A 10,080-nucleotide genomic window follows, 5' to 3' on the forward strand; every position below is an offset into this window, starting at 1 on the left:
GAGAAAAGACCTATGATAGAATATCAAAAAGACAATTCATTCTTCTAGGTCTGCCTTATCTTTGAGATGTAACTTAAATGATGTAAAACACAATATACTGCTCAGATACTTTTGTTTTATCAGTTTTGTACATTTTCTTTTGGACTTCATCTCAGTCTACAACATTCCTTCATTATTATGTCCCTTATATTTTTACACTAACAAGACTTAAGATAACCAGTTTGATTTACAGCATGAGAAGTTATCTACCCGGCTTCCTTGGAAGTAGAGCATGATTAATAGATAATATTGCTCACTACATGTAATGGTTTCTGTAATACTTATGACATTCTATTTAGTATTTAAAAAAAATTCTGGCTAAACTCAAAGCTCATGCATAGAAGTTTATGTTAAGTATTTTACAAGTTTTATTTCTCTTAATTCTTTTTTTTTTTTTTTTTATTTTTTTTTTTATTTTTTTTATTTTTTTATTGTAAAGCTACTATACAGAGGGTCACAGTTACATGAGTGAGGTTATGAGTACACTTCCTCTTGAACATTGTTACCCCCTCCATTGTTTTCCCCCTACCATCCCCTCCCTCCCTCCCTTCCCCGAGGTTCTTTTTTTTTTTTTTTTGATTGTGATTAAATGATTACATAATTTCAAAGTCACAAGTTCATTCTAACTTCCCTGGAGCAAATTGTCTACCACAGTCTGTAATATATAACAGTGTTCACATGTTATATACCATATTTGTGATCAGCAGCATGAGGATATTTAGTAGTGGTTCAACCAGATGAGCGGGAGTTCTTTGTTTCTTAAGTCCTGTTAGTTTTGTCGTATCACTAACCTTTTGGATTTAGCATCCACTTATGAGGGAGACCATGTACCGTTTGTCTCTTCGTTCTTGGCTTACCTCGCTCAACATGATTCCTTCTAGCTCCATCCATTTCCCTGCAAATGCCATTATTTTGTCATTTCTAATGGCTGCATAATATTCCATTGTGTATAGATACCACAATTTTTGGATCCATTCATCTGTGGTGGGGCACCTAGGTTGTTTCCATATCCTAGCTATTGCGAACAGTGCTGCAATAAACATGGAGGTGCACGTGTCCTTGTATATTGGTTCCTGTTGTTCAGGGTAGATGCCTAGAAGTGGTATGACTGGGTCGTAAGGGAGGTCAATCTTTAGCTTTCTAAGGACCCTCCAGACTGCTTTCCAAAGTGGTTGTATAAGTGTACATTCCCACCAGCAGTGTAATAGGGTTCCTCTTTCTCCACATCCCCTCCAGCATTTGTCGTTGGCTGATTTGTGGATGTGGGACATTCTGACTGGGGTAAGGTGGTATCTCAGGGTTGTCTTTATTTGCATTTCCTTCACCACCAGGGATGATGAACATTTCCTCATGTGTTTCTTTGCCATTTTTATTTCTTCATTTGAGAAGTCCCTCTTTAGTTCCCTTGCCCATTTAGTAATTGGTTTGTTAGGTTTGGGAGGGATTAGTTTCTTGAGTTCCCTGTATATACAGGATGTTAACCCCTTGTCTGATATATTGCTGGTAAATATTTTTTCCCAATTAGTTGGTTGTCTTTCTAGCTTAGTTGCGATAGATTTAGCTGTGCAGAAGCTTTTTATTTTAAGGTAGTCCCATTTGTCGAGTCTCTCTCCAACTTGTTGTGACCCTGGGACTCTGTTCAGGAAGTTCCTTCCTGTGCCTATTAGTTCAAGTGTCTCTCCTACTCTGTCCTTCAGTAGTTTCAGAGATTCAGGTTTAATGTTAAGGTCTTTAATCCATTTTGAGTTGATGTTGGTGCATGGTGATAGGCTGGGGTCCACTTTTAGTTTTCTGCATGTGGCTGCCCAGTTTTCCCAGCACCAGCGGTTGAACAGGCTGTGTTTCTTCCATTGTATGTCTTTGGCTCCTTTGTCGAATATCAGCTGGCTGTAGGCCTGTGGATTTATATCTGGATCTTCTATTCTGTTCCATTGGTCTTCGGGTCTGTTTTTGTGCCAGTACCATGCTGTCTTTGTGATTATAGCTCTGTAGTAGAGTTTGAAGTTCGGCATGGATAGCCCTCCCATATTGTCTTTATCCCCTAGAATTGTTTTGGCTATTCTAGGTCTTTTGTTGTTCCATATAAATTTTTGGACTGTTTTCTGTATTTCAGTGATGTACGTCATTGGGATTTTAATAGGAATTGCATTGAATTTGTATATTAATTTTGGAAGTATCACCATCTTTACTATATTAAGTCGGCCTATCCAGGAGCATGGGAGGTCTTTCCATTTCCTAGTGTCTTCTGCAATTTCTTTCTTTAACTTTTTATAGTTCTCATTAAATAGTTCTTTTACATCTTTGGTTAGGTTAATTCCTAAATATTTTATTTTTTGGGAGGTTATTGTGAATGGGGTTGCTCCCTTTATTTCCCTCTCTTCCTGTGCGTTATCAGTGTATAGGAAGGCAACTGATTTTTGTGGGTTTATTTTGTATCCTGCTATTTTGCCGAAGTGACTTATGATTTCTAAAAGTTTGGGGATGGAGTTTTTGGGATCGTGGAGGTATAGTATCATGTCGTCTGCAAAAAGGGATAGTTTCACTTCTTCTTTCCCTATGCGGATCCCTTTAATGTCTTTTTCTTGCCTTATTGCCCTGGCTAAGGGTTCTAGGACTATGTTGAAGAGGAGTGGAGACAGTGGACATCCTTGCCTTGTTCCTGTTTTTAGGAGGATTGGTTGTAGCTTTTCCCCATTAAGTATAATATTGGCTATTGGTCTGTCATAAATGGCTTTTATTGTTTTTAGAAATGTTCCTTCTATTCCTATTTTCTCCAGAGCTTTTAGCATGAATGAATGTTGAATTTTATCAAAGGCCTTTTCTGCATCTGTGGCGATAATCATGTGATTCTTGACCTTGGCTCTGTTGATATGCTGGATTACATTTATTGACTTACGTATGTTAAACCATCCCTGTGTCTCTGGGATGAAGCCTACCTGATCATAGTGTATTATTTTTTTTATGTGTTTCTGGATTCTGTTAGCTAGAATCTTGTTAAGGATCTTTGCATCTGTGTTCATCAAGGAGATTGGCCTGTAATTCTCCTTTTTGGTTGGGTCTTTGCCTGGTTTGGGGATGAGTGTGATATTGGCTTCGTAGAATGAGTTTGGGATAGCTCCCTCCTTCTCTGTTTCTCTGAAGAGCTTGAGGAGTATGGGTATTAGTTCTTCTTTAAAGGTCTTATAGAATTCTGCTGTGAATCCATCTGGTCCTGGGCTTTTTTTTGTTGGAAGACTTTTGATAGCTTCCTGTATCTCATTATAGGATATTGGCTTATTTAATTGGTTAACTTCTTCTTTGCTCAGTTTGGGTAACTTGTATTTCTCTAAAAATGCATCCATTTCCGCCAGATTTTCTTCCTTTAGAGAGTATAGCTTTTGAAAGTAGTCTGTTAGAATTGTTTGGATATCTTGGGTACGTGTTGTGATGTTTCCCGTGGCATCCCTAATCCTATTAATATGGGTTTCCTCTCTTCTTTTTTTAATTAATCTTGCCAACGGGCCATCAATTTTGTTTATTTTTTCAAAGAACCAGCTTTTTGTTTGGTTTATTTTGGTTATGGTTTTCTGATTTTCTAATTGGTTAATCTCTGCTCTCAATTTGGTTATCTGGCTTCGTCTAGTAGCTTTAGGTCCCATTTTTTCTTGTTTTTCTAGATGTTTTAGTTGCAACATGAGATTATTTACTTGGTCTGTCTCCATTCTCTTGATGTGGGCACTGAGGGCAATAAATTTGCCCCTCAGGACTGCTTTTGCTGTGTCCCACAAGTTTCTTTGTGAGGTGTTTTCATTTTCATTGAGTTCTAGGAAATGCTTTATTTCTTCTCTGATCTCTTCTGTTACCCAGGCCTTGTTAAGGAGTGTGCTGTTCAATTTCCATGTATTAGAGAAATTTCTGCGGTATGCTTTGTTATTGAGAGCTAGCTTGATTCCACTGTGGTCAGATAGGATACAGGGGATTATGTCGATCCCTTTGTATTTGCTTAAGTTCCTTGAATGAACTATGATATGGTCTATTTTGGAGAAAGTTCCATGAGCTGCTGAGAAGAATGTGTACTGTGTTGTTTTAGGGTGAAATACTCGGTAGATGTCAGTTAATTCCGCTTGAAGTATGGCCTCACTTAATTCGGTAGCTTCTTTGCCAATCCTCTGGTTGGTAGACCTGTCCTTTGGTGAGAGTGGCGTGTTAAAGTCTCCTAGTATTATCGTATTGGGATCTATTTTATTCTGTAAGTTTGAGAGCATTTGTTTAACATATCTGGGTGCACCGATATTTGGGGCATATAAGTTGATGATGGTTATATCCTCCTCTTGGATTGTTCCCTTTATTAATATGTAATGTCCGTCCTTGTCTTTCTGTACTGATTTTAATGAAAAGTTTATTTTGTCAGATATCAGGATAGCTACACCTGCTTTCTTATTGGGGGAATTTGATTGGTAGATCCTTTTCCACCCCTTCACTCTGAGTTTGTTTGTATGTTTGGCTGAGAGGTGGGTCTCCTGAAGGCAACAGATGGATGGGTCTTGTTTTCTGATCCAGTCCTCAGTTCGTTTTCTTTTAATTGGCGAATTCAGCCCATTTATATTAAGAGAAAGTATAGAGAGATGCATTGTTGTCCCTGCCATTCCGTTTTCCTAAGTTTTTCTTCTTTCCTTTCCTCCTGTGCTTGCTCAGTTAGACTTTGAGTAATGCCTGTTTGGGGCAGGTCCCAGTTCCTGGTTGCTTTCTTCAGGTTGTGTCCCCCCTCTTAGAATTCTTTGTAATGCTGGCTTAATGTTTATGTATTCATTTAGTTTTTCTTTGCTATTAAAAGTTTTCAGTTCTCCATCGAATGTGAATGCTAGCTTTGCCGGGTATATCAGTCTGGGTTGGCAGTTATTGGCTCTCAGGGCTCGTATGGTGCTTTCCCAGGCTTTTCTTGCATTCATTGTTTGTGTGGAGAGATCTGCAGTGATTCTAATTTTTTTCCCGTTGTAGTATAGCTCCTTCTTCATTTTTGCTGCATGCAGGATTGTTTCCTTATTATTCAGATCCATCATTGTTACTATTATGTGCCTAGAAGTGTTTCTCCTGGGATCTTGCTTGTTGGGTGTTCGATAAGCTTTTGTGATGTAGTTAAGATGGTCGTTTTTGAGGTGGGGAAAATTTTCATTGACTATCTTGTTAAATAGGTGTTGCATTCCCTTGCTCTGGAATTCCTCACCTTCGTCCACTCCGATTATGCGAAGGTTAAATTTTTTAGCATTATCTGCTTGCTCTTGAATTTCCCTTTGGTTTAATTTGAGTGATTTTTCCATATCTGTCACTTTTTGGTCCAGTTGGTGTATTCTGTCTTCTGTATCTGACACTCTACCTTCCATTTCATTCACTCTGTTGACCGTGGCTTCTATTGTGGTTTGCATGGTGGAAATGGATCCCTTTATGGATTCAATGTTGGTTCTCAGAGTACTGATCTCACCTCTCAATGAGGTGATATCAGTATGCATTACCTCTAATTTGGCGTTTATCTCACTTCTTACTGAGGTTTGTGCAGCTTCTATTTTTGCATCCAATTTTTGTTTGATATCCTGTATATCTTTTGATAGTTCATCCTTGTGCTCTTTCAATTTCTGATCCATTTCTCGCTTTATTTCTTGAGTCATTGCCTCCAGCAACCCTTGGATGTAGTTTTTGTCTTCCATTCCTGCTTTGCTCCCACTGGGGCTCTCCCCTGCGTGGCTGCTGGCTTTTGAGGTGAGCTTGCTGTCCTGGGTAGTGGTAAACCTTGTGATTTTTCTCTGTGATTTTCGCATGGGGGTTCAGGAGACTGCTCTTCAATCTTGTTTTGGTGTGTCTGTCTTTGCTTGGTTGCTGATTCTCTATTGGTAGAGAGAGTCTGTGTCTGATCTGGATTCTGTTGGGAGCCAGCTGCTATTCACTTAGGATTCTCAGCTCTCTGCTGTAGCAATTCCCGCCTTTGGAAGGGTTGAGCAGCCTAGACTGCTTGTGTTTGCTCCTGCGGGTGCTCTTGGGAAGATCAGATGCTCTGGATGCACTCTCCCAAATACTGGAGTCTGCTATGGGCTCCTGATGTGTTTTTGTTTGTTTGTTTTGGGCTGGTTGTGGGCTTGAACTCTAGGTTTGGGTGCTGTCCCTCAGCTCTTCAGCTCAGGGCTGGCACCCTACCATTTGAGCCACAGCCCCACTTCTGACCCTTTTTGCTTTGTTCAGGCGCCGGTCCCCTGGCCTGGTTCCGGCCCCAGCCTGGAGCGCGCTCGTTAGGCCTGTGCTAATGTGTATACCACCTTGGTTATGCAGCCTGGAGGACACAGTTCAAATTTCTTCTACTGTTGGTAGTCTTGACCCAGGGGCACTGTTCCTGGCTTGAGCATTTAAGCTCCCTTCCCGGGGCGCTCTTGCTCTGGCCTGGCCAGCAGAGTGTGCTCCACCGGCTGGTGGGGCTCTCGAACAGTTCCCAGTTTTAGTGGGTCCTGTGGTCCGGGTGTTGGGGTAGGGAGTCTAGGTCAGGGTCTGGGGATTCCCTCCAGCTCTGGTCTCCCTTGATGGATTCCCTGTCCCCTGATGGGTACTCACCCTGTAGGTCGTCAGTTGTTGTTGCAGTCCGTCAGTTGTTGTTGCAGTCCGAGTTCAGTTGGGGTGGTTGCGGGCTGGGTTGGGCGGCCCCCCGCCGGGTTGTTGCGATCGCGATTGGGCGGGTGGTCTGCGGACAGGTCCCTTTGTGGCGCTGCTGGTGCCGGGCGGCTTTGGCGGGATGGAGCCTCTCCGCTCCGGTGGAGAGTGAGGGATGGGGTGGGATCCTCCTGGAGACTCCCGGCTGGTAGGTTTCTCTGTTCCTGGCGATCCGCTGTTCTGCAATCCGGTACCTGGTGATCTGCAAGCAGCCCCCTGTGTCTCTGTGGCTCCGGCAGCCCCTGCCGGGCCGGCTGGCCGGCGGCTTGGCGCACTGCCGCGCGGCCAGTAAAGGTTGGGGGAGGGGTCTTCGCTCTTCTCTGTTCTGAAATTCTTCTTTTCCTCTCTTTCTTTTTTTGTTATTTTCCACCTCTGGTTTTTCTCTGAGTGTTCGTCTTTTTGTTGTTGTCGGTCTCTTGGGGAGATTAAAGGTTGGAACTCGAACTCTCTTTTTGGTTGGAGAGAGCTGCGGCGTTTCCCTACTGCCCCGTCGCCATCTTGAGCTACTATCCCCTTCTCTTAATTCTTAAGATAACATTTGCTATAATGCTAATGTTATTACTATTTTAGTGTTGGGAAAAATTGTAATTAAAGGCACTAAGTGCATGGCCCAAAGACACACAGTGAGGAAGGAAATGAGTCAAAGTTTCCAAAAGTCTTTCAGCAATACACAAAAGGTAGGTAAATTCTTTCCATTCTCTTACACTCTCAATTCAATATTCATATTGTCCAAGAAATTATAGCATAGCAAATATTGCCCATGGTGATTGTTTTCTATCACATTTTGTCTTCAACACAGACTGTGTTGGTGACATTGGGTTATCATGCACAGAGCTGAGCTTCTAAATTGAGGTCCAAAGAGAGACAAATTTCTTCTGTCCCACAGTTCCAGTTTCCTTTTTTAAAAAGTACCAAAACTTTTAAATATCATCACTTACTATCTTTTAAGAATCCAAAAATGAAATAAATTCACATTTAATCAATCCAAAATGTTTTAAAAGTAGGAGATAATTAAACAGGCCCCCATGAAGTAAATTTTCTTCTACTTTTAAAATTATGCTGAAAGCCTTGTATTGGCTAGTCACACCTGTAATCCTATCTACTCGGGATAGCTACTCAGGAGACTGGGATCTGTGGATAACCATTGGAAGTCAATCAGGGCCAAAAAAAAAATTCATGAAATTATTTTTCAAAATTTTTATGAACTAGCAAAGACCCAGGAAAGAAAATGTAGCTCATATAGTACCTCACCAACCTAGAGAAGAAAGGCCTAGCAAGACCTTTAAGCCCTGATTTCAAACTCTGAGCATGCCAACACACATGCATGCACATGCGTTCACGCGCACACATTTTTTCCCTTCCCCTCCCCAAATTAGAGAAGTGTACATACAAGAGGCAGATGCACCAACTTCAAATACAGAGAAAACAAGGGTTATAGCATGGGGGAGGAATATACAAAGAAACCAAAATTCACATCACACATTATAAGTATGTTAGTAACAATAGCAAGAAACAAAAAACTACTTGTTTCCCTATCGTGGGGTTCAATTCCCTTAACATTATCATTTCTGTTCATATGCACATAGCTTTTGACCTTGTCTGCTTACCCCAGACATATATTCGTTATTGAAAATAAGGGAAACCATGGGACCTGTTTCTTTGGGCTTGGCTTACTTCACTTAATAAATTTTTTTCCAAGTCTTTCCATTTCCTAACAAATGGGGCAATGTCATTCTTTCTGATGGAGGCATAGAATTCCCTTGTGTATATACATCACATTTTCTTGATCCATTCATGTAGTGGGGACAGCTGGTTGGTTCCATATCTTAGCTATGGTAAATAATGCTGCAATAAACATAGTTGTGCTGGTAGTTTTAGTATGGTCTTGTTTGTGATCATTTAGTAAATCCCCAAAAGTGGGACTGCTGGGTCAAAGGGGAGCTTTATGTGGAATCTTTTGAGGAACCTCCATAATGCTTTCCAAAGTGGTTGAACAAGTTTACACTCCCACCAAGAATGTTGCATGGTTCCCTTGTGGCCACATCCCCTCCAGCATCTGTTGTTGTAAAAATATGGAACACACCACGAATTTGCATATCGTCCTTGCGCAAGTGCCATGGTACTCTTCTCTGTATTGTTCCAATGTTAGTGTACGTGTGGCTGAATTGAGCACAGAATATTTTTTATATCAAAAGTGCAATTGTGGGGACTGAGAAGGTGGCTCAGTGGTAGAGCGCTTGCCTTACATGCATGAGGCCCTGGGTTCGATTCCTCAGCACCACATAAGCAAAAAGAAAAAAGCTGCAAGTGGCGCTGTGGCTCAAGTGGTAGAATGCTAGCCTTGAGCTGAAGAGCTGAGGGACAGCGCCCAGGCCCAGAGTTCAGGCCCCACGAATGGACCCCCCCAAAAAAAGTGCAGTTGGATTTTATTAAACTAGACAATTCAACAAAAAGTAAGTTCAAAAGAATTGTCATGAAATTTTAGAACCATATATTTCTTACATAAGCACAAATTTAAGAATAAAGTCAAGATTGACATATCAAAAACAAAATAATTCCAGATATCTGTTGCTCAAGAAATGTGTAGGAGGGGGATTCAATTATTCTATACAAGGCACCTGTCATAATGAACACTGCACCAAGTGTTAAGGTTTGTTAAAAGTTTTAATGTTTTAAATATATTTAATTTTGGGAATTTGTTTACATATGCCAAAATTAGGACTGTTTGGCAGGTATAAAACTTTTCCATAAAGTATTTAAGATTTATGGTGGCAGACATATACTACTAAGTATGTACATTTCAGAGTTTCGAGAAACTTTATTAATGAGAAGTTGCAAAGTTTTTGTGTAAAGAAGCAGAATGAAGTGTTAACACTTTGTTAACTACACAGGCTGTTAAAACTTTAGGGCTTCCTCAGTTTATAAGTTAACGAGGAAAAATGATGATATAAGCCATAAACAAATAATGAGAAGAGCCATAAATAGTAATCTTAGTGGATAGCTTTAAAGACTACTCATATTCTATAAAACTCTTGTTGAACATCACAACCTCAGTCATTGTTAAATGTACAGGATTATGAGAAAATAGTAAAATCTAATATGTAGTACACTTCAAATAGTGAAAACAGTGATAATATTTTTGTTTTATATTTTATTAATTATTAACATTTAATTATTGTTTTCTTTATTTGTAGCATTGTTTTACTTGTTGAAATATAGTACAACTTTTTTGGGGGGGTCCGGTCGTGGGGCCTGGGCGCTGTCCCTCAGCTCTTCAGCTCAAGGCTAGCGCTCTACCATTTGAGCCACAGCACCACTTCCGGCTTTTTTCTTTTTCCTTATGTGGTGCTGAGGAATCTAACCCAGTCCCTT

The 10,080-nt window shown here is 40.6% G+C and overlaps 1 non-coding gene across 1 annotated transcript; it reads right to left on the reverse strand.

Annotated features, from left to right (window-relative positions):
• Positions 1-8,774: 8,774 nt before the first annotated feature.
• On the reverse strand, positions 8,775-8,881 carry LOC122126445. Its single transcript, XR_006150931.1, has one exon. It is a non-coding gene; the product is annotated as a U6 spliceosomal RNA (small nuclear RNA).
• Between the last annotated feature and the right edge of the window lie 1,199 nt (positions 8,882-10,080).

Source organism: Dipodomys spectabilis, unplaced genomic scaffold (genome assembly GCF_019054845.1).
Source record: "Dipodomys spectabilis isolate Male_0828 unplaced genomic scaffold, ASM1905484v1 ptg000278l, whole genome shotgun sequence".
NCBI classification, from domain to species: Eukaryota; Metazoa; Chordata; class Mammalia; order Rodentia; family Heteromyidae; genus Dipodomys; species Dipodomys spectabilis.